A 26,702-nucleotide genomic window follows, 5' to 3' on the forward strand; every position below is an offset into this window, starting at 1 on the left:
CCCCCCCAAATTTATGTTGAATCATACTTGACTGATTTAAAAAAGCAGCCATGCCATTTAAGAGAAGTAAAAGGAGGGGCGTGGTAGGAAAGAAGCAGCTGATAAGTATAAAAGTTCAGACAGTATCCCTTTGGGAAGTGAAAATCATATTTCTTTAGAAACAAAGCAATATCGTGCTGTAGATTTAACCTGGATGGGGGAGTTATGCAAGACTTACACTTCATATACAGGAGTCTTTCATTTGGATCAAAACACATGGAGCCTTAACAGCACAGGACTTGTGAACTGCTCCCCATTATCTACCATCCACATCATAAACGTCTTTGAATCTGTCATGTAAAGCAAGCTCCCGCATTTCCTGAACTACTCCATTTCTACACAGTGCCATGGCCATAGCGATTAGTGATAAAACTTTGCAAGGACAGTTAGCAGAATGCAGCAAACATAAATCAAATCAGCAGGACTACTTCTGATCCAGTAGAAAGACTCCCATTAAGCCCATTTTGCAACTAATAAGGCCTCATGTGAGTGAGACTCCTCTTCTTTAATTTCATGTTTATGTAATATATAAACACACCAAATTTTTTTATTCATGGTGGCGTATCTGCTGCCTCAGCAACGTGCACACCTTTTCAAAATCAGAATTTGGAATATTGAACTTATCCTCAAACACTGTTTTTCCAGAATAGCCGTATTATAAACACGACTAATGTCTGAAATATTTAATTACCATCACATTGATCCATAAAGTCACAAGAATACCAAGGTTTAAATTCAAACACATCAGCACAACAGGTGAAAAAGTTTATGCCAAACTTGACTCATGAAGAGGGCATATTTTTGAGAATATTGCAGATGGCCAAATAAAGATATCAGAGATCCAGGTCTATTCAAATTTCAGAGTGAACTTCAGAAAGTCTGCAGATGTCTAGATGAGGACACACACAGAGGCCCAGAACATGTGAAGATTTTACCACATTTCATACATGCCCACTCAGATATATCAAACATCTCTTTCTTCAATACTGACGATCTTAATCCTACAGTTTACAGTTATTCGACAAAAAAATTAAGCAAGGCACCATATAGAACAAACAAGTAGTCATCTTGCTAGGAACTTAAATGTCTAAACCTTTGCTTTTTCTAATCTAGTTACACTATTTCACTGTTGAAAAATTCACTTTACATTTTTATCATTTTAGTCCAGATGGATTGCAGGCTTTGGATAACAACATAAAACTGGTTAATCAACTTTCATACCATATTTATGCTGCAACAGGGAGGTTTTACTGTTGTCTGCAGTTTACCAGTGCATACTGTGGAATAAAGCCAGTGTTTTATGTACCCTTAAAATGGCAAGCTGTAGCCCACTTTGCCATCAGTGACCCTAAGCCTGCTACTAACAACAATCTCTTGTCTTTGCCGACCACAGATTCAGTTAAATTTAATTCAAAATAAACTTAGCACCTTTCCAGGATCGGAATGACATGTCACTCATGAAATTTATTACTACTACTGGTTATCTTGTGTCAGACAACCCAGTTAAAAGTCAGGAAACCTGTATTTCCTAATGAATTTGTTATGGCACCACTATCCCCATGCCTAATGTAAGTTTTTGGCTAAATAAAGAAATTCCTTTTCCAGAAACTCCAGTGTAACTGTAGCTCTGATTATCATATTCTGATAATAGTGCTGCTTTGGTTTTAGTGGAGTTGATTTTCCCCAGTATGCTGAAAGACTTGCACGAAAAAAAACTGTCAAAAGCTGGTATGGTATTCTGTGTTTTATAAATCATTTGTGGATATTTACGGCAGCAAGTAACTTAGTAATTAAAATCAAATTCTATGGCTGTTCAGAAAAGTCAAGACTGATAGCAGACAACAATTAAGAGCAGATATTTGAACCATACCAATTACATATAGCTTGCAATTAACATTATTCTCATAAATTATAATGTGTAATGTGTTTTGCCTAACATGACCAAGAAGCAGAAGAGTGGATAATTACTGAAACTGGCTTTACTGCACCACCATCACTTAAGCACTGGAACCAAGCCAGTTTACTCAAAACTACAAAGGCAATACCAGTGGACTTTGGCCAATGCATTCAATTAAAGTTTCTTCTTAATAGATCATTTCACCTATACATGACATCTGGACAACACTAACCTATTCCTCATAGTGATTGGAGGGCTTTTGGGTTGGTTTTGCGATTTGGGGTTTTTTAGGGGATTTTTTTGTGGGTTTTTTTCTTGGGTTTTGTGTGGTTGGGTTTTTTGTTTGGTTGATTTTTTTTTTTATGATGTAGTGTAGCACAAACCAAGTTCCTATGGAGTCTATATGGGCTACATAACATATATGGTATTTAGATTAATAAAAGTAGAATATCTGAAGGTTTTATTTAATATAGAAACATGTTTTATTTAACATAAAACAAAGTTAGTTTATTTCATTAACTTGAAATACAGCAACAAGTGATACCTGTCACAGTAGCACTGCAGTTTTATCTCCCAGTAAGAAGCATTCTGCCATTCCCAATAATAAAAAATAAAATTTAAAATCTTATTTATAGTTTAAAAGTACTTGTAACACAGGAGGCTATAAATTAATCAGCAAAGCAGGGCTAAGTATTATCTGCAGGTGCCCTGGATTAGTTTGATTTTAAAGAGAATGAGAAAAAGCAGAAAAACCTACAGCCACAAGGTGGGGGGATCATCTGAATTGTCTCAAAATTCGGAAACATTACAGTGAGTTCCAGCAGCAATGGTATAGCAGAGTACAAATTAAGTAACTGGAAGAAATATTTTCTCAGACAATTGAAAACTATTTTTCTCACATGGCTCTGAATTTAAAAGGGGTACTATCTACAAATTGCTTAAACCCCGTCCTACAATAGCACTTCCTGATATTGTATTTTCCTGCTCTTTTCCTTTCTCCAGAAATCTCTTATGTTGCACTTTTTAAAGCCAGATGAAGCCAGGTTATAGCCTCTCAATAGCCAATCTGAAATTCATAATATTTTATTGTCACAACTAATTTTGGCCTTTCAGATTTCCAAGATGCTACATCTGTTTATACCAAACCAGTTATTTTCATAACCCCACTACTTTTATTATATTATGTTTCAATTTAATATTTTTAAGTACAATTCAATTAAGTATCAATAATGCCTTTAAAAATTTATAATTGAAAAAAAAATTGTTTCTAATAGAATAAACTGCACTCTAAGTAATAAAAAGCTGGTTTAAATTTAGTTTATTTATCATGTCAGCCACCACAAGCAATATCTAATTGTTCTCTAAAATAATAAAACTATGCTAATCTGTAAAAACCATTCCATACTGTGTTTTCATTCTTTCTATAACAGTGCACTCAAATGCACACCAGCAACACCTGCAAATACATGTGGGATTTAGTAAAACTGCCCTACCACCTTTGTTAGAGGAGAGGCCTGTAGTACAGGTCCAGAACTGACTTTAATGAAATGCAGAAATATGCAAGTTGATTGGATACCAGTAACAAGAAAGAGCTGCAAGCCATTTACCTTGCTGATGTGCCTACCTTGTTACTGGTACTCAGGTTGACATGGTATTTATAACTGCTAAACTGCAGTGGGGCTGTAATACAATGTTTAAATCCTCTGACAAGAGCAAGAACTATAGAAAGCTTCAAAAGGATGAAAGTAGTGTTAATTTAATCAAGGAGAAAGGTCTGCTTTGCAAAAATATTGTACTGAGCCAAAAGGTGATTTGTTCAAAACAACACAGCCTAGGATACTACTGATAGCGGGCTGAATACATGAGCCCTGATCTCCTTTTTTTAACAGTGACCTCAGAGAAAGGTACACAAAACCCCATAACAAGCAGTGAAAATAGCCTGCTTCAGCATGTTTTTGTGATTAGTTAATGACCAAAACAAGAACATTAATCATGCATTTATTATTAAAACAAAATGTGTTTTTGTCATAGTTTGAGTGATGATGCTAGAACAAATTAGATACTACTTCCACATGAAGCAGTACTTTTGTTTCAAGGAGTGTGTAGGCCATACCAATTCAGCACAATTCAGCTCTAAACAGAAACAAAACTAATAAACGTTTTATCTACTCACCTTCCTCACCATTCACATTGCACTGCTTTGCTGTATTACTGTCTGTCTCTGCTTGTCCTTTTTCCCCCTACTGGTGTTCCATTCTTCTCCCATGTTTCTCCCCTTAAAAACAGAAGAAAAGTCTTTCAGTCACTTATAATTGAAAGCATGTTATTTTCAGATCATTAGAGGAGCTACATATAACTCTCCTCCTTTTGTCTCACCAGTTGAGATAGTTAGCTTCTTGCAGGGAAGAACCTAGATTGTGCAACCCAGCACAAGACCCTAATCCTAGTGACTACCTAAATATTAGCGCACAGGTACTAAATTTAGCAGCATAGTTGTGGTTCAGTAAGGATTCACCTTCAACTCCAAAAATAAATTCATTAGATGTATCTTACCCTTGTCTGTGAAAGATAAAAAGATCAACTTCATGCTCTTTTTGGAAGCCTTTTTCCAAAATGTTCAATAGCAAGGAGCTAGTGAGAGACTTCCAGTTCCAGACCAACAGTATTTCCAAGACTAGGATCTGCAGAATTGTTCAACTTTTGATACAGAGAGGCATGCTTTCTGGCAGTTTCCATGTTTTCCTCATCCATTAATACTAAGAAATCCTATTTAAAATAACAGAAGACTCTGTCTTGCAAAAACCTGTTCTCTTATGCCCCGACATCCTTATTTCCAAAACTGCCTCATTAAATCATTTAATAACAAATTCTTTACAAGCTGCTTGCAAGAAGGTTTCTCTACAAATGAAACTCCCAGATTTAACTAATATTGAAAAGAATAGGTTCCATCATTACTTGATAAAGAATGATAAATACTGTGTTTAAAGCTTCAGTAGTGTTTCAACTGTGGAGTATGGTTGCTGCTGAAGTTTCAACCATGAGTACAGGGAATATGACCACCCCTAGTGCCACACAGATGTGACTGTCACAACCAGTAAATGGCACAGGGTATTAAATCTAGCACTACAGAAAAGCAAAAGCCATACCTACAAGGCTTAGTGGAATAAGCCATCTTCCTTCTGCTAAAAAAATCTCTTGTCTAGAATTAGGCCAATAAGATATATCTTAACTTTATTATTGTGTATATTTTAAACTCGTATTGGTTTTGTATTTTCTTTGCTTTTTTATTATTTCTGCTGAGATATTTCTATAATCATACAGAATATAATATACTTTGTGTACCTGAAGGGTAAGGGAGAGTTACAGAGCTTACTAAATCATATGTACATCTAAGGAACTCATGCTTTTGTAAAATGAAAAAAATTAATACTGTAATTTTACAAGGGTTTCTCCAGTGATCCTTAATCAGCCTTGTAGCATATAACTAGATACACTAAAAAATTAAAACGTTAACTCATATACCCAGGCACCATTATGTTAACTATTTTAAGTTCCTGGATACACGGTATTAAGGGTTGTTTCACCTCCTCCTGTCTGAGGAAAGGATCACCCCAAAAAAAGTAGCAATATGAGTGGGAAACCTAAGGTTTTCAAAGTGTGGTTCTTACAGGAACATTATATTAAGTCAAACAGCATGACAGGTAAAGTTTCTTAAAAGAGCCTCCAGCAGTCGAGGTGCCACTGAAATCACATTTCCACTGAAATCATATGAACTCTGCTATAGGTTCAAAGTAGATTCAGGACTGAACTTTTTAATGGCAACAAACATGTTACAGGAGCATAATACCAGGTGTGATACTGATTTCATTCATCTGAGCACCAGAATTATGATACCTCAGTGCCTAGAGTGGAACACTGATGCAGTCACACTCACAAGTCTGAAGAGCTTTGCTATTCGGTTAAGCAGGCTTAGCAGCTCACATCATAAGGAGAGAGAATTAGAACCAGAAAAGAATATAGGCCTCTCCAGTGCTGAGGACTAACCACAACATTTTGGGTGTTTTATAAAGAGGAATTCATAATTAAACATCTCATAAGAAGCAGAATTAGTTGCTTTAGAGAAAACGGGCTGTCATGGGAATCAACAAAGAACATAAACACGAAATGCTGAGATGCCTCTCAAAATCACATACCTCTCTAAAAGCTAAATAGTTTATTCCTGGATGCAACAAAGTAATTATTTTCAAAACAAGAGTCATAATTCTGTCAGAACATTTTTGCAAAACAATGGTAATAATAATGAAAGTATCAATTCCCTTTCATTAAATAAGTCGGGATAAGTGCAGAGTGCATAATATTCATACTCCCCAAAATCTCCCACTCTAAGGTAGAGTACACTAGACTATGCAGTTACTTGAGTATCTAGTTCTCAGTTTTTGATCCTGAATATTCTGCTATTTTATGTAAGTATTTATTGTATTCAGTAATTACCACGAACCAAATTACTAATGGAAACATCCTCCTTTTCATAGCAGATTTCTAACCGACCAGCAAGCTTTGGCATAACACACACCAGCTGCAAATGGATCATACCAGAGCCACATACTGACACAGCTCCCCATATCATCTTTTCCTAGATGAATATGTCAATATTAATAAACCAAAGAATTTAAACTATTTATAACCACTTCTTATCTAAAATGGTTTCAATAAAAAAGATGTTGCTTAAATCAGTGGATTAAATAAACTAAATTTAGCTAACACTGTTAAATCTGTCTCTAAGTTATTTTACCATGTTTTATAGGCCTTCTCTTGACATCAGTTCCACTGTCAGGCATTAACTATGTGGTTAGTCTTCTGAGACTACAAAATTTACCCCAAATCCCTCTGGTTTTCATTTTAGTTATTTATTGCCACCTCCTTCTCTTTAGCCTGGGTCTATCTTTGTTGAAAACCTCACACAGCCCTAAGAAATACCATGCAAGTACAGGCTCTGTATTTTGGAAGTTCGGCATAGAGGTATAGCGTGGGTTTTCATTATGTTTTTCTGCTATTTCTGCAGATGGGTCTCAGTGTGGTGTGGATATCCTAACCTTCAGTTTCTTTGGAACAATCAGCATGTGATAATCTGTGCTATACTTCCATTAACTATTCCTGACATGGTTCAGAGTTAGTAAGCACCAGATTTCTTTCACCCTTTTAACCAATCAACTCAACTGAAAACCAAACTCAGTCCAAACCCCTGCTTCATTGCAAAGTGCTGAAACTTTCCAGAGGGTTACAGACCTAGAGTCTATTATAACTGTTTCATTACTGCTTCTGGTATTTCCTTCAATTTTTTTTTGTCCTGGTATGATATATAATTCAAAGTAGTGGGATTAATTTGAATGAAACATCTATTCACAGCTGCAGGGTCTCCATAAAGCCAATGGTGACTTTTAGTCCTACTTGTCGACGTCCTATGTTTTTACACATATATCTAGCTAGCTAGCTAACAAGAAGGGAAAAACAATATTGGGGAAGAAGTAAAATCTAATGGTTTAGGATTTTAGCCACCATTAGGTAACAGAAATGAGGACACAATCTTCCATTTAAGTGGAAAGGCCCATATTACATATTCTTACAGAAACACTTCTGAACCTGCCCCTAAGGTACAGCTTGTTCTTCTCAGTATCAGACACACCTGATTAAGATATCAGAAGAGAATTCTAGTGAGCCCTAAATTATGTCAGAATTTTTCACAACCCATCTCTTCTCAACATCAAACACATGAATGACATGGACAGACCCACAGGTTGAAGACATGTAGTTTGAAAAACAAAAAAATTTGAAGTGGCCAAACCTAAGATGAGGCAAGTCCTAGTTGATTTAGATAAGAAAAAGGATTAAATTCTAAGAACTTGACTATAGTTACGGAGGACATCATCTACCTATTTGCCAGACAACAGTGATATTGAGGACTTTGGGGCTTTTTAGGATCTTAATGTTATTAAAAATTTAATAGCTGTAGTATCACATAATGCCTACTTCTATTTGTGACTCAACAGAAAAATGTCACCTCTCTGTCAGAAACAGACATCAGTGCTGATCATAACACTGTCCTGATCCACACACCTCAGGCCATGGGAGGTGAATTCTCTAAACATATGGTGTAATAAGGCTGCAGTTCAGCCAGGAAACCACTCTCATATTTTAGAAAAATTAGGAATATAGTGTTATTTTCTAACGAGTCACACAAATATTTCCTCAGATGTTGCATTTTTAAGTATAGACTTTCTATGGTGCAGTTCACACTTGACATGGTGAAATTAAAAGCCATGTACAAATTAAAATGAATGTGTCTTTTAAAGAAACCCAAAAGCTTTGCATAAGCTCTAAGTATAGTCCCTTCTTATGAAGAAACTAAAATCAAAGACATTTAAGTGTCAAGCAAAACATAATCCATACACTTTCTCCTAAATATACGTTGTGTACCTATACAAATTATGCTCAAACAAAAGGATATTGTCCACTCGCAGGATGCACTACCACCCAGAGCGGAGCACAGCAGAACAGACACGAGCCTGGGTTTTTAAACAGCATTCCATCACAAACTCCTTCCATGCCCTGCAGGGAGTGATTTCCAATCTGCCTTAAGCACAAGAATAGAGTCTCTCTGACTATTCTTTATATTACTTTTCCAGTATGTTCAGCCTACAAATGATTGCTTAATATTTTTCTTTCAGCTATCTGTTTTGGAGATGTGGCAGTGAGGCAAGGTAAGGAAATTCTATTTTCACTAGAAGAAAGCTATTTTAAGTACTATCATCAAGATTCAACTACATAAATTTAATTTTATCAACATTTTTAACATCGGACTGTATTCTGCTCATTCCTCTTCTCAATGGGTAGAGGGCTAAAGGGCTTCATAACACAAGTTTCACAGTGGCATGGCATCCATCCTCTTACCCTGTCAGAAAATTTACAGAACAACTTTCAGAATATGAGATATCATCCTCTCACCTGTTCTCACCACCACCACCTCCCAACCCCTTAGCTGAAGAGCTTCCATGGACAAGTAACCTTAAAATAGCTACTTTAAGAAAGATGCATCTTGGTGTGCGGTCATAGCTCCGTAACTGAGCACAGATTTTCTTTTATCTTGATTGTTAACGATCATGGTGACACTAAGCACACGACAATGGTTGGGAAGCAGGTCTGCTTGGTAGCTAGCATCTGCTATTAAGTACGTTAAGAATTTCTGTATGTGGAGAAAGAGTCATAAAAAGAGGGTCTAAGTCCCAATACCAACACTATAAAGAACGTACTGAATTTGTTTCAAACGGATTAGTCATCTGAAGAAATCCTATAACATCTAAATCTACAGAGTTTCTAAAATACTTGGAATCTCTAACAGTAAATAAAATTCTGTGGGTAACCAAACCTCTTCTCAATCCTTCATTATTTTTCATACATATATGGGATTTATTGGGGAACTTCTTTATTCAAAAGATTCATCAGCATCTTATCAGAAATGGGCCCATACAAAAAATCCCCCCACTTTAGTAAGAAATTAGCAGCATTTTCAAAGTAGTTATTCTACTTATATTAGCTATGAAGCAAATACCAAAGTATTGGCTTTATGTTCTTATGAAATTCATACAACTGCACACAAAAAAAATCATGCCTTAATTCCACACACTTCCAATCCTACCAGTATGAGGAAATACATTTGCTGATTTGGATATCTGACAGTAGAAAGTGATCATAAATTATCTGAAATATGATTTTAGGAGCACCTAGTTGTCCAGATTTTCGTGTTTTGTAACAGTAGTGTCATTTATTACAGAAACATACCTGACAATACAATATAGTTCATGTGGCACTCATGATAATTCTGTAATAGAAATCAGCTGTTATGATTTCCTGTAGAAAGCGTGATTCATTCTGGAACAAAACGAACTTAAATACTTTTTGCTTTCAGTTAAAAGTTAGAGGTTTCTGGCACAAAATGTTAAAATTCATTAGTAGACTGTTTTACTGCACTTTCAACCCTTCTGCTCAAAACAAAAAGCCCTGAAAACTCAAGATCCCACCTACAAATTTGCTTAAATCTAAAAAAAAAGTATGACCATCAGCAATGGATCTTTAATAGTGAAGTTTATATTTCATTGAAGGTCCCAGTGCTAAGAGTTATGGACTCCTATAGATAGCAAAATATACACTACAAAATTTAACAAGTACTCAGCTACCGAGAGATTATTTCATCCAGTGAAAAACAAAAAGACCAAACGGAATTATTTGGCAAAGAATACACTTCATTTTTACCTTATGGTACTAAATGTTATTAAAAGTGTTTTAAGAATCATATTCACCAGATTGCTTTCAAAAGCAAGCTATATAGCAGCATAAAACCTTTACATTTTTACACTCAGTCAATATTTAGCATTCAATCTGAGGATCTCACACTCCCACACTCTTAAACTAGATATTCAAAACTCTTCCCTGGTCAAAATCCAATTTAAAACTTGGGACCTTCTCCTCCAACTCCCAGGAGGAAACATGGAGAGTAAGATGCCACGAACCCCTCAAAATCTGTCCCTATCATTACAAGGTCAGTGAACAATTCTGTAAGCGGGTCCTCTAAAACACTATTCCCATATTACAGATAAGAAAAGTCAGAAAATAAACGCGCATGCTCAAGATGAAAGTCCATAAAAGAAAAAAAAATAAAACACCAAGAGGTAGAGATCTACTAACAAACCTGTTTCTTTCTTACATTGATTTCTGGTTTTGATTTTATTCATCATTGTTAAAACTTCCTTCACAGCAAATAAACACTTTCTATTGCTTTCGGTTCCACAGAAAGAGGCATCTGTAAACCAAATCTCCCAAGTTTTTATCCACTAAGGACTTAACACCTAACAAACTGAAAATAGCTACTACACATTGGAAATATTATTTAATTTTTCATGTAGAACTTTCTGGTTTCATAGTTTCTATGTCCCATTTGATTACTTTAAAAATATGTTGGTTTGTCTTTTTCAACATTTATGTTTCTTTTAGTATCAAATGAAGCTGAAATCCATGGATTTCTAGGAAAATGTTTTTGTTCACATGCAAGCATCAGTGCAGCCATGAGTTTCAGCTATAGCCCTGCTGCTTTTATTTTTCACATTTGGTTAAGAAATAAGTATGATATTCTCCCTATTTTTAGTTGGCAAATCTCTTCTGAAATCTGAAGCCATGCTGATGCAAAAGGAAACGAAACCACTGTAAATTTATTCTAAACAGACTCTGATTTCTACTTGTGAGACAGTTCTCTCAAGTTTTAGAACTATAATTTAATCCACTGGACTCAATAAGCTTTGAATAAGATCACATTACAATGAACAAGTAAAAATACATACAATTTGACACAGACATTCATCAGTCTTTAGTGTCTTCATTTCATCTTATTCTCTGTAACATTTAAATATGCTTGATTGGGAAAACTAAATTCAACTTGTAGTAGCAATTCTGTAATGTATAAAACACTATTTACAGATGTTTTAAAACTATTTGGAGATTTTTAAATAAAACAAATACAAAATAAATATCTTACAAAAAACAAGTCAAATCCAACTTTTTTTTTTTTTTCATCTTCTCTACTTTAGTTATGTCCTGGATCCTTCTGGATTTGATCAAACAGCAAAAATGTCCAAGAAAGCATTTGCATTTGCCCTCATTTTTGAGTTTTACAAAATTAAAATTCCATCTTTAAAATTTTTAAATACCACTCAAAATATTATTTATAGCACTTTTAAGAAACTTTTCATGGGAAACTTACATAGTGTGTAAGTTCACTGTCCATAAATTTGGTTTGGGTTTGGTATGCCCTTGTCAAAATCTGGCCTTCCTAATTTCAAGTGAGTATCTGTAGTCTACAAGAGTTTCTCAAGAAAACAAACTTTTGGTAATCAAGTTCTACCCATTTCAACCACCAAAAAAACAACACATTTCTAAAATAATCAAGAATTACAAAAACTGGTCTTGAAAATAATTACCAAATCACTTAAGATAGAAATCCAACAGTGTTTTGCATTTGTGAAAGTGATTCACAATCGGGTTTAGGCCACGCAATTTCTACACAAAGAGAAACTTCTTGGCAGCCAGAAGAGGGAGCCAAGTATATCACCTAGATTCTCCAAAATATCACAGAAGAGGCATTGCTTACATGACGAAATTACATTATAAGATTCCTTATGTCGTAGGCTGAAGACCACTGATAAGCTTTAAGTGCTTTAATACCTGGTTTGATTTACACAGATAGATTTCAAGCACAGGTATTAACATCTCCTCAGCTGGAAGCAATAATACATTATCGTTGACTCTTCTCTGTCTAAACAAAGCACAACACCTGCTGTTTGGTAGCCACAGCTGTTGAACACCTCATTGTCAAGAAGCTGCTCATTTGTTGGTAATGGTAGTTGGCCATAAATGATCTGGCAGGAAAATACCTCTCTCTGGTGTCAAGAAATAACTAAGAGTAACTCTTTTTTATGGTTTAGTTGGTGAACTCTTCACATTATTCTATATACATGTATTTGGATTAGTTTTAAAGTCCCATTCAAAGGTTCCATCTCTGTGAAAGAGGCAACCAAAACAGTCAAAAAAACCCAAAGCAACATTATTACCTTCATTTTCAAACATTTATGAACATTGATTTTTAGCCCGTACTTCAAAAACTAAATTTAAAAAAGCATTCTTAGATACTATGAGGTATTACTGCTTTATTAAGGGCATTAATGTTTATTTAGGCTATGGAGACATGCTGACAGCCTATATACATACCCTAATGTTTAGACAGTCTAAGACATTGTAGCATCATAAATGAAATTAAATTTCTCCTCCTGTGTCTCATAAAAAGACCTTTGTTTATGCCACTATCATCATAATTATTTGTAAGCCATATTACTTGCCATATTACTGGCCCAGAAATAACTACATAAGAAAGAAATGAGTACACATTTACAGAGAAGAGCTTCTAGAAGCTTTATCTAAACATTTCCTCACATCATTTGATATGCTTGGCTGGACCTCTGAGTAAAAATAAATTATCACTTTAAGTTTGAAGGTGTACTTCTGTAGTGGATTAAAATTCATGCATCTTTTCATTTGATGACTGCTTCAGGCTTTCTTTTTGCGCAGCTTCAAAAGGGGGAATATATATATATACACACACTTTTTTAATGCTGAGCTGCCTTTTTAAGCTGGACAAATATGAGTTACAACGTGCTCCAAGGGAAACAAAAAACTATCACTTGTATGAAGAAAATAACTCCTGAAATAGACATTTCCACATTTTCAGGACAAATTCATCCCTATCAAAAACCAACTTTTTAAATATTCTTAAGTTTGCTGGGAAAGTAAAGCATCTATAGCAAAAAAATCCCACCTACTTTCAAGTTTAAATATCACTTTGCTAAACATCTGACTCATTATTAGGATGACTTAAGAAGCCTACATAGTCTTTGATTTTATCAACAGAAAAATTATTATTTCATTATAATTCAGCAGAATTACTGAGATATCCATTTTGAAAATACCTACAATCTTCAGCCTTGTTCAGAATGTAATTCTGGGCATAATGTTTAGTCATTTATGCCTACAGAAAGAAATTTGGTCAAGAGAATTGTGACATAGCTTATATAGCTCCTAGAATCTTCATTTATTTTGTTAGCAGCGTGATTTTTCACTGTAGGAGTTACATCAGTATAGTTCTTGTTCTGGTTATCTCGGTACCAGAATACAGTTTAGTCCTCTGAATTTACCCAGAATAAATCAGCACGAAACCTTACTACAGAAATGACTGTATCGTCATGAAAGGAACATAGAATATGATGTATAGAAGCATTTTGAGAACCTTGTCCCTAACCTACAGGTTTTCAATTCATGTCCCGCAGGGGCACAGAGAATTATGCAAGGCATCTGAGAACAAGGATCAATGACTGAATTTTCTTGTAACAAAGTTAAACCCCACTTTCACAATTAGTTTTTGGAAAGACTGGAAAGGCAGACAGGTCTGATTCAGTAGGGATTCATGCACATTCAGTAAAGTGTTAAGGTCTGTAAGAAGCAAACCAGGAGAATAATTCTGAAGGATTGGACAACTGGTAAATAGATTCTGAAGGTAAATTGCCATAACAATTTCCAAGGGAATAAAACTTCAAAAGTTCTTTTATGCAATACTACTCTTAATGGCGACTAATACAAATATTGTGCTGTTTCAGCAGAACAGATGGAAATTTCTCATTAAATTGTTCTATAACACTTTCTAGAAGCAGACTCTAGAATTTTATACCAAATGTCATTTTATATCATTAAGAAGAGTTTCTTTGATTGTTCTACAAAAAAAAAAAAAAAGAGCTCCCAAAATTAAAATAAATAAAAATACTAACTTCTACCACCGTTCAAGACAGGCCTAAGGACTGTTCCAGTGGACAGTAGGATTGTCTCTGATTTAAAGAATTCAACATTTATAAGCTCTTCAGAGGAATCACTAAAGGATGGCATAGATATCTTACAACCACAGCAAGGGGACGGAACTATAACATGACATAAAAAATAGAACATTCTCTAACTCTTTGGCTAAATGGCACATGTAGTTTTGTCTGTTTCCTGGTGAGCTGTTTCTAAGAAAATATTTAGCAAGACACTGGGGAAGAGTTTCTAAGAGTCTCTTCACAGCATTTTCCTTTCAGCAGAGCTGATGTGCAACAGCCAGAGTGCAGAAGACAGAGACCTCTGAAGAATTCCCATTGTTGCATAGCCAATAGAAATTACGGACTCCACAATTTATATGGATAAAAACCTTATGAAATGCCCAAACAGCATCATTTTAAAATAAAATTTTAAAATACCTTTGTAATTACCACATTTCAATTCTCAGGAAAATAAATTGCCTTCAACAGAATCACCTGACAGAAGTTGCAGTGTACAAACTCCAACAAAAAAAGAATTGTTTACCATGGTCAAGATGCTTGTTGTGTCTCAGCTGCCAATAGCACACAAAGAGCTCATATAATTTATCTGAGACCAATTCTTTGCTCTAGCAGGGAATCTCCATATTACTTTCCCCTCATCTTCACAGATATGTGCGAGCTTTTGTTGTTCCACTGCTAACAACTTATAAAATAAAACAACATATAACTTAAATGTGCAAATGTTTCCTACAACAATTACAGGTCTGGCCAAATGAAATTCCTGATGCTGCAGTCATGGAATACATGAGCGGGCATCATAAATCTAGAATCAGTTCCGTATGCTGGGTTGTTCAAATAAACTCAAAACAAACACAAAATCCTCTGAAATTGAGAGATTCAAAGTAAACGAGGCTTTTGGATAGAACTATAGTAGTTTAATGTTCTGATTTTATAAATGTTGAACAGCAGAACAGGGAGAGAACTTCCTCCTGACTAATACATTATCTCAAGAGTAATGAAACAGAACTGACAAATGCAACAGAAAGTCATGCTGATATTTTCTAAAGATGTATTGCTTTTTTGTTGGTAAAAGAAAAATGACAATGCTTTCCAGGGAAAAGCCAGTTGTGTATACCCGTATTTTAACAAGGTGCAAACAGGACAAAATATTGATAGGACCCAAAAACCAACAACAAAAATCCTTAAGAACTGATAAGACAAGTATCTGAACTAGATAAATTTACTAGGCACAATAAAATTGTCTACTCTGTACGTGAGAGTCATTCAGGGCCTACTCCACTGTAGCTCATTAAAGATTTCTATTGACTTCTGTGATCTTTGGTATAGGAGCTGAGATTTTTGTAACTATAAAAAGAAATCATTCCAGTTTGCACAGGTGCAAATTAGAATGCAAGGTAGGAAAAAATCAAGTTGAGACCCTAATGTACCCTTTTATGGCATAAATAACTATTTGAAAGGTTAATCTAGTAACACTGTGCAGACGGCTGTTAAATGAGACCTTCTCTGGGTTGCTGAAGGTGAAGAGCACTGTAGAAAAGTCCAGGACTTGTCCCTCTGTGCTGGAGGAGATGGCATTGTCACATTTTAGGACAAACTTCATGTCACTGGCTCAAAAAGCACTGAACAACTCCTTTGGTATATTACCTTGATAAAGCTATCTCTACAACAGGCTATTTTAACCTTGTCATCTCAATTTTTTTATATATACCGTACATATTCAGAACTACATTAACTCATTTTCTAGACTTGCTGCAAGAGCTAGTTTCAAAGTGCCAACCATATATATAGTGATGCAACTTTTTCTTTTGGTGCACAAAGTTGGTCTCCTTCTGTATGGAGTCTTGCAGCGTGAGGCGTAGGCTAGAACTTCACCACAAATGACTGAATCATAAAATCATGTAGGCCAGAAAATACCCCCACAGGTCACCTAGTCCAGCCTCCTGCTGAAAGAATGCCCAGGTAGGCAGCAACTGACCCACATTTTTCTTAGCATTTTTCTTTTGCTGTCAGTGCACTTCTGTAAAACATTACATTTAATGTAAGACGTTGCCTTTCACATCCCTCTGTCTTTTCAGCTCTATCTGAGTTTTGAATTTCTTAATCCTATCCTTGCATGATGATACAATGTCTCTGTACTCCTCCTGGCTAGCCCATTGCTGCTTCCACTGCCTCTGTACCTCCTCTTTGTGTTTGAGCTCAATCAGGAGTTCCTCACTTATCCATGCTGGTGGTCTGCCGTTCTTGCTTGACTTTCTAAACATTGCAGTAGACTATTTTTGTGCTTTGAGGAGGTTGTCTTTGAATATAAACCAGTTGTCCTGTGTCCCTTTGACCCTCCAGGGCAGTCTTCCATCAAGCCTGTCAAGAAGATCCCTGAACAAGCTAAAACCTGCTTTCCTAAAATATAAATTTGTAATCTTACTCCTACTTACTCTATCTTACAGGATTTTAAACTCCACAGTGTCATGGTTACTCCAGGGAAAGATGCCCTTGCCCTTCATGTCTTTGACCAGTTCTTTCTTGTTTTTGAGGAGGAGGTTCAGCAGAATATCTCACCTGCACAGCTCATCATTTATCTGCCTCAAGAAATTGTCTTCTGCTTGCACCCAAGCCTATTATGCTTTTAACAGATCTGGGGGCAGCTGAAGTCTCCCATATATACAACAGCTTGTTGCCTTCCCTATATATGTGAACGTTAAAATTTATTTCACTTTCACCAACACAGCAATTCCATGTCTATTGGAAATAGCACCACCATAACCACTTTCAAAGGTGGCAGTGCTACTACCTTGTCCTGTTTGTCCCTGCAACACTGCTACTCAATGGGAGGATATACTACTACTATGCCATCTCCTGCAAGTTACAGAGGTAAGCTCCTGCCATTGTTTAGTTGAATGATCAGTGTAACAAAGTGGAGAATTGTATAGCTCATTTTTATTTTCTATTAGCTTTCACTGCTTATCTTCCCACTTTGACTGCTAGATCACTGTTTAGAGATTGTTGTCTGGAGGAGGCTGAGGGGAGACCTCATTGCCCTCTACAGCTACCTGGAAAGAGGTTGCAGAGAGCCGGGGATGAGTCTCTCTAACCAAGTAACAAGCGATAGGACAAGGGCTCAAGCTGCGCCAGGGGAGGTTTAGACTGGATATTAGGAAGTATTTCTTTCCAGAAGGGGTAGTTGGGTGTTGGAATGGGCTGCCCAGGGCAGTGGGGGAGTCCCCATTCCTGGAGGCGTTTAAGAGTCAGGCCAACATAGTGCATAGGGATCTGGTGTAGTTGAGAATGGTCAGTGTTAGGTTAATGGTTGGACTTATAACCTTGATGATTCTGTGATTGTAACTATGCTCTGATACAAGATGCCATGACTAAAAGCCAAAGTACTTCTTCATCAGCTGGACCTTCTAACTCACATCCATAGATACACAAGTTACCATATTTTGCTGCAGCAACAAAAAGTGTGACAACAATAATTCAGGAAAATAAATACTGTAGGAAATTGCTACCCTTGCTTTTAGAAGCAAGCAAAATATAAACACCATTTTCTGAAATTTTTTGAACAGCATAAACAAGAGACTTACAAGCCACATGAGGTTCCCATTTCTTTTCAGCTCAAATAAGGAGTATTTTTCTCTTCTCACTCCTCTTATCTCTTCATGTTATAGTGACTTTTTCCTCCTTCATGCTTAAGCAGTGGAACTGAATGCTGATGAGACAAAACTAAGTGCAACACTACACAGACACTTTTAGTCTGATTTCCTGAGCTACTACCAACCCAGCTCAGGCTATTTTAAGTGACAAGTAAGGCAGATTTACAAAACTGCAATGAGTTTTATTCATATATGCTAGGTTGAACAGGTCATTCTGTCGTTCTTACCCAGTGATGAAAACATGATTGCTTGGGGGGAACTGGAAAAATAAAAATTTCTTAAAATTCTTATTAATACATTTTGTCTTTCTGAAAGAGGTAACAGGAGTCACACAGCCAAATCCCACTGAAACTCCCTGTTCACAAGAAAGACATCTTGCCTCCAAAAAGACCAAGATATTTTCAATTATCTTTACATGAAAGCTCAACAGATGGATGACAAATATTTTAAAGCTCCTTATATGATGACATGGGCACTGTGCTGGCAATGTCTTTGCTTTCTAACAAGGAGAGTACTGACAGATCATCGTCATGCCAATCTAATAGAGCAACTCAAAATTTATGTATGAAGAGTCAGTAGAAGGTAACATTAGAATCTAGGGTCAGATTCAGCTTTCTCCAAGGAAAGAAAAAAAACTGAAAAAAGCCTCTGTTGTCATGATTTACAAAATGGCTGACCACACATGTAAAAACCTGGTAAAACTGCTAGAGATTTATAAAATAACACAAAGATCAAAGTAAACAAAGCTTAAAATCTTCCGGATTAGTTTAAAAAGCTAATGCAGTGTCTTGATCCAAGTATCCAATCAGTAAAGTGTATTTCATTACTTAATGTTAAACAGAGAGCATAAATCCCTTTTTTCATTTTTCCAGTCATTTACATTCATATTTGGATACTGTCACAAAGCTCCTGTGATGAGGAACCAAAATGCAGGGACCTTTCTTTGGAGCCATTTTAATTATGTTAGCTGGCAGACTAAAAGTGCACAAACTTCTAGGGGCAAAATGGCTTAATATCTAAAATTTAAATTTTTTATGAAGTGAAATATAAATACATTGAGCATATTAAGTTTGATATTTTATTCACATTCCAAAAGTAAGCATTGGAACCACTTAAACACATCCTCAGCCATGAAGCTGTGAATTTGTTTTTAACCAAAAGGATTGAACTTTCTGTTTATCCACTCTGCCAATCAAGTCAACTGGGTTTTTATACATTTTTAGAGATAATGCAGCCTAAGGTCTTGCATGAAGTTGGAAACACTGCAGGTCCTTTCAATTCTCGATCATCTTTCTCAGGCCATTTTCACATTTCACAACTAGGGAACAGCCAGGATCTCATTCTCATACACTCATAGTACAATAAATCAAAATGAATGTAGCTCTGATGGTGATAAGGGATGCATAGAGGAATGGACAAGAGGGTGAAAGCAAGTGGCACACCAAGGAAAGCACAAAGCATACTTTATAAGGTAGTGCAGCTCCTGATTTCAGTGCTACCGCTCCAAGTCACAGTGCTTACATGAGCCTTAGAGTCTGCCTTTCCATGGCTATATAACAGACTAAATGGGACAAAACCAAGTCTTCTGCAAAAGAGCAAAGTCCCAAAACTCATACTGTGCTACAGTAAGATCAACAAAAATTACAATATCCTCAGCATGTCAAGTGATCTTTCTATAAATTTACCAAATACTACCTGACATACTCTGATTTTTATTTTTTTTTTTTATTCAAAACCAGTGTGGAGGGCTTTTCCAGAACTTCATTCTTCTACCAGCAACGGAAGCACATTCTAATTCCCAGTCTAAATGCATTTATGCTTAATTTATATCAATTGAATCTCACAGAATTAATATTTTTAATATTTTATTAATTCTACAACATTTACTGCCCACAAATTTTCAGAAAATAGCAGTCATTTCCCCTCTCAGCCTTTGTGTTGGTTCACTAAATAAGCCAAGATCATTTTATCTCCTCTAGTAAAACTAGTTCTTCATTTCCCTCATGATAATAGTAGCACTTTTCCACAACTGTTCCTGTTTCCCTGCATGTTTCTAAATGAACACACAACTACTACCAATAAATTATTTTCTTACATAAATTCATAACATGTTCCAGCAGCATTACAAACAAACAAAAAACCCCCAAATGAACAGTTCTATACAGGGTTCGTGCATCATATTTGGAAACTACATTCAGATATGTGGATTTTAGAATAATTTTCTAAGCAAATCTCAGAATACATTTCATTCTAGAATGGCTGGCAGTGCTGGCAAAATTAAGAAAAAGAAAAAAAAAAGCAGCAGTGTGGGGGATGGAAATTTGAAATTGGGAAGAAAAAATCACCCATGCCAATAAATATTGTATAAATCAGCATTTCTCATTTTTTTCTCTGCTTATTTTTGATATATAGAGTAAGTGATGGAAACTGATCTGCTGCTTTTCTGAGCTGTGTTATACAGCTTTACTGTAAAAGTCAGTTTTTCTCAGGTTTAAATAAAAGTGTTTAATCTCTGCATCGACCTGGGCCATTAATTTGGAACAGTTTTGCTCTCTTATGTTCAGCCTCAGAAAGAACTCTCCAACTATGTGAACATACTCAACTAGTGCAACTCACTTTAGTGATAGTATCCAGTATAATCTATTACTCCCAGTCCTCAAGACACAGATCATGACTGTAACTTTTATTTTCAATTTCAGATTGTCATAACCTCTAAAAAACCCAAAATGTTCTTAAAAGGTGTTGCACAGCGAAGACAAATGATAGAGTGAAAAAATAAAAAAGGATGGGGGGAACAGGACAGTAAAAAAGCAAAGCAAATGGCCATGCTTTGTATATTTTTAGCACTCTTTAAGAAGGTTTTTATTATCACAAGAATATATATTTTTATGATGCATATGGCTTAAAAATAAGAGTAACAACCCTTGAAAAACAGTTTTAATATTAAAATTATCTATATTGATTGATTATAAATATGGAACGGAGTATAAGCAAACAGTATCTTTTGGTTAGCCACACAACTGTCTTTCAGAGTTCAATATTACAGGTCATGGTCCAAAAAATGACCATTTTATACACATTGAATCTACTCAGCATAAATACCTGCACATACATATCAATCACCATGATCTTAATAACTCTTAAATACACTCATGTGTTTCAATGTAGATATATCTATTAAGGTGCTCAATAGTCCAGTTTCTATTCAAAATCTATCTGGAATTCTGTTGTATGATACAAAATGAGTCTCCTGTATGTCTATTTGATCCACATTTGTAAATACTTCTTGAAATTGTATTGATGAACCAAACAGCTATCAGAATTTTATTTTAAAACACTGATGTTAATTTTTTTTACTACAGTAAGGTAAAACAATGTGTGTGATCAACAGCACTTTCTTTTTAGAATGTATAGCTTTAGATGTACCCCGTAGCATACCTCTGGGATACAACTTTCAGCAGAGCTCTAAGCAAGTCAAGACTTAGAAATGTAAGAGCTAGCTCAGAAAGGGGGAAAAGGGAATTAATAAAAAACATTTTATAGGCTTGTGAAAGAAGACTTAAGTGACATTTCTTAAGAGTCCCATATAGAGTTTGGAAAATGAGGAAAAAAGTCAGTGCTAGTATAAGCCAGCAGAAGTTGGTTATGCCCCTGACCTCCTAAACACCCACTCCTCTGATGCCAGTCCCACCTCACACCGTCCTCCCTATGATATCATACAGCTGATACAGTATTCTTAGTCTGCTATGAGTGCTGTATGAATCACCTGAAAATAAAAATTATTTTTCTTCTGCCACTGACTGGTTCTGGAAAAACAGTTCCCCATATATTTGCTGGCATCTGGTCTATAGGTCAAGAGTTAAGATGCAGGTTCAAACATGTGCACAGGTGCTACACATTGTATACAGTTGCCTGTTAAATTATAATGGAAAAAATTATTTTGACCTTTTTCCCTGAAGGTGGGAAAAAACATGGATACCCTACTTAACAGAAAAGGACTCTTAAATTTCATATAAGCCAAGTGTACAGTGGTCCCAGCAACAGACTGTGAGAAATAACACTGGTCTTCTACTTGATGAAATTTTTTAGGAATTATGATCTGCACCATATGAAGTTCTGCCAGATAGTTCCCTGAGAAATAGATTTTAAAAGTTATGCCTTAATTAAGCTATATTCCTTCCAACTGGCCTTCTTCCTATGAATCTTCGACAGGAGGGTATTTGTCTGCCTCTAATCTTGAACCTAGGCCTGAAGCAGATCAAGACTCTTTAAGCACACTGTGTATCTCTTCCGTATTCACCAGGTAAGTATCAGAAGACAGCCAAACAGTTTAATCTCCATTTTCAGAAACACTGTATGGCCGCAAAAAGCAACTTTCAAAAAGACTTCCTATCGTTTAACAGCTTGCATGAGCATTAGTAGGTTAAGATTAAGAAAAGGAGCTCAAAGAAAATATATTTTAATTAACGCTGATTAAAATTTAAGACGTGAAGCAATACCATGAATATGAATTACAATTCATATGCACAATAATTGTCCTTCGCTAAGTATGAATAACACACACAGAAAAATATTACAGGAGAAACACATATCACACCTTAGCTATTATGCAAAGTTAAGGACATGAAAGTAACCTTTTTGATTTGTTATGCCTTCCTAATTCAATTAAATGAGAACAAAACTAAAATGAGGATTACATTTGCAAAGACATTTAGCATCGTTAACAGTGTCTGCCAGACAGCTTTTTTCCTTTTATTTCCTTAAAGAGAAAACAAGAGCATGGCCTTTGAAACTTTCTGTTTTTTAAAACAGAAATGATAGTACTTAATAGTGAAAGCCTTCACAACAAAATTTTAAAACATAAAGAGTTTATGAATTCCATTGATGAGGAACTCATCTGATATAATACCTGCGACAATGACATTAACTCGCATTGTCAAAGGAAAATCAAAACAGTGTCCGTATTTTTAGTGCAACCATCTAGCAGTGCCACAATTTCTCATTGCCTTTTTTTTATTGTTAAAAACAAAAGAAAAACTTCCTCTCTTCCAATGGTGTGTCCTCAAAAGGACATTAATTTTGAGAAATTTCAGCCCTTCACAGGTACAACAGACATATGCTCTTAAAACATATGAATATGAGTGCACAATAAACTATCACAAGTACACACAGCAAGCTAGCGACTCTGCCATGTGGTCACACCCAAAGAGAGCTAACAGGCTTCAATTTGTGCACCAAGGTGAGACATCTAAATCATCCCTTCTAGGAAAAAGCAGTATGTGCGAGGAGCAGGCTCACCAAGCATGCTCAAATGACAGCCTGAGATCACAACACTGAAACAGAGCTGTACCGGTGTCTGTCTGCAAGGAACCAAACTTTTGTGTGCCAGTCTCAGATACAGCTCCTCCAAGCATCTAAAGCCAGTTGTGCAAACAAAAATATTTTCTGTGCAATACACTGTGTAAAACAGAAACTTAAAAACCCACTCCAGATTAAAAAAAAAAAAAAAAAAAAAAAAGAGACAGCCTTTTGATGTCTACCCTTAATAATTAAACTAGTTACAAGTCTGAAATGGAAGAAGTATATCTTTATTTACACCATTTTTCTCTTACTGGCTTATCACAGATTCTACAGAAGAACATCTAACTGCATATCTTGTTAGCAGTACACAGCACATTGTCTACAGACAGCTTTCCTGAGTGTCAGCTTCCAAACATGAAACCGATGTTATCTCTCACCTTCCTTTTATTATACTGAATAGCTGCATTTCTACTGTATTTTTTTGCATTTGTTGAAGATTCCTGTAGAAACCATATTTATAACCCAGATACTTCAAATGAAGTGACATTTCCATTCCTAGGAATAGAGACAAATAAGAAGCAACAAAGAATTTCCTTTTACATTATTTGCTGTTGTCTCTGTCTTCATATTTATACTCAAGAGAGTAGGTTGCATATTATGTATGAGCCATGTGTATATGATAATGCTGTAAACAATCTGCAAAAATCTCATAAGGCTTAGTCAAGCCAATCTATTCTTCAGAAGGTTCAGAACCAGGCTGGTGACACTGCCCCCCCACCCCTGTCTGAAAAAAAGTTTAAAACTACCTAATAGCTACTTAATTTTATCTTGCCACACCCACATTACAAGCTAAAGAATGCTTCTTCACTGTTTTATGTGAAAATACAGTAAACACCATCACAAAACCATTCTGCCTTTTGATTCTCTTTGCATGTTTCAACTGACTACAGTGTGACTTAGACTTGCCAGGTATTCCTCATTATAGCAACTGCCGAATACAATTTTGTTTCCACTGATAATGCAAATTTGTTACAAACTTCATATTCTAGTTAGTATTGCCTACAGCGTGCGTGCAGAGAAATGTCCAAGCTAAACATAATAGACGCAACCTAGACTCTAGGAAGATGATGCTGTTGGCTGCCTGAAAAATCACTGCTCTGCATTGTCCCACTCCCCCCACACACATCCACCCCCACTCCTGTCCCTGTCCTTTACTCCTCATTCACCGTAGGCATTTGTCTGCTGAGAAAATAGAGGCTGACAGGGAAGGTCATTGTGACCAATTGTAAGTCTCAGCATACAAATGTGCCTTTTAGCTGTTGGCTCCACAAACAGTGACCATGTCATATTATTGATAAATCCTTGAAAAGACTCTAATGTATCTTCATTTCAGAAAACAACTGCCTTCAAGGTTGCTCCAAGAAAATAAGCAGCCAGAATGCTGAAGAATTCTTAAAGTTGGCATTCTCCTGAAGATTAAAAGATAATAACACTTCTATTAGAATCACTCTGCTACGCTGTATTGATCTCATCAGGGAGGCCACTGCAGGTCTAATATGAACAGAGCAGTTTTAGAATTAATCACAGGGGTTTTTATTATGGTTCATAGGGCTCCTCATTCAAATGGCATCGTTTGCAATATTTATGGCCTAGATTGGTTGCCATTATTAAGTGCAAGTGTGCCACATGGTGTCTGGCCTGCTGTGTTAAAACACAAAGTCATTCTTCAAAAGTAAATCTTATCTAAACTATGCACAAAAAGCCAATTACTTTTTGATTTACATTTTAATTTCACATTCAGCTTTTCCCTTATATACAAAAACCTTACTTAATCTTTGTTTTGGATTAACTAGCACAGGCATACAAGGTACACTTCATAGTTTTAAGTAGACTGTTACAGCATATTAAGCACTCTGCTCAGAAAGATATCTATTTGGTCAATGACAAGCTACAGTTTTTCCATGAAAGAAGCAAATGAAAAGGTGGAAGAAAAACAGCATTTTGGAAAGTGGACAGGCCACTGATCTTCAAGATAAAATGGACTCATTAAGGCTCTCAACCTAGACTGGATATTTGAAAATGAAAATAGTGTTCACCAATGTCAGAGCAAGACCTCACTGACCAGTTCCAGGAGTAATTTAAGGTACAGCTCTAATTTCCGTGATCCTTGATTTTATTTTTTTTTTTTTTAAACCTTACTTGCCACTTCACCTATGCTCAGATCATTCTTGTTTACCCATTCTCAACAGTATTTTCTTGCCATGATGGTGAAACAAGTTTGATCTGAACAAAGGTGAATAAATACATGCACTCCTGATGCTGTTATTAAATTAGTTAAAGTCCTGAGAAAATGTTTGTGAGGGGTTGGGGGGTGGTGTTGGTTTTGGCTTGTTTTTTTTTTTTAAATCGGCAAGAACCTTAGGAAAGCACTCTCCTTTTGCTCTCTGAATGCCAGGATGGTCAAGTGAGCCCCAGAAGCCTGCACACATATGGAACAATTAAGCCCCACCAAGCACACTCAAGTTGTTTTACATTTATACCCCTATGACAGGGTTAGCTAAGTTACTGTCATGTTCTCAAAATCATTCCATACGAAAGCAACAGCAAGGACCAGGAGCTGAAGGAGCCGCTCCAGGTTTGTTGTTGTTGGCCAGGGTAAAAGGCTGCCAGTTTTGTCACTGACTTGACATCTTCTCTAGAACGTATAAGCTCTCTGAGTTTAGCACCAGCAGCGCAGCAGAGCTGCATCCTTCTCTGTGGAAGCCACACAACTTAGTAACCTTTGCATAGGCTCCCATGACTGGCAAAGTGAACTCTGCAAACACTCGATTATAACGGAAGACGAAACACTTCATAACGCCTCTCTTACCACCACAGTTTCTCCATGATGAATAATTCTGACATTTCAGCAACCGACTGGCCCACTAACAATGCGAAGAATGGCCACACACACGGAGAAAAGGCTGCGCCTTCCTTTGTGCCCTGAACGGCACCTGCGGGAGGCTGCCATGGCGCTGGGGGAGCCTGAGCCCTCCCATGCCCCAGGGAGCCCCCAGTCTCTCAGGGACACAGGCCAGGCCGCGTCCCCAGCCCGGCCCGTCGCGCAGCGGTGCAGTGCCTCGCCTGCCTCCCTGAGTAACCTTGGGCCCAACTCGGCAGCCCTCTTGTGCCCAACTCCCCCAGGGCCGTCAGACGGGCCCCTCAGCCTCGCTGCCACCTCGCTGCTCCCCGAGTGGGGCTCCTTGCCCTGAGCACGCAGCTGGGATCCAAGACTGAACTTCCACAAAGAGTAATGGCAAATACGATGCTTTGGTCAAGAAACATGAAGGGAAGGGGTGGGAGGCCCTTTCGGAG

The sequence above is a fragment of the Athene cunicularia genome (genome assembly GCF_003259725.1).
Source record: "Athene cunicularia isolate RWA chromosome 11 unlocalized genomic scaffold, athCun1 chr11_part1, whole genome shotgun sequence".
In the NCBI taxonomy this organism is placed as follows: domain Eukaryota; kingdom Metazoa; phylum Chordata; class Aves; order Strigiformes; family Strigidae; genus Athene; species Athene cunicularia.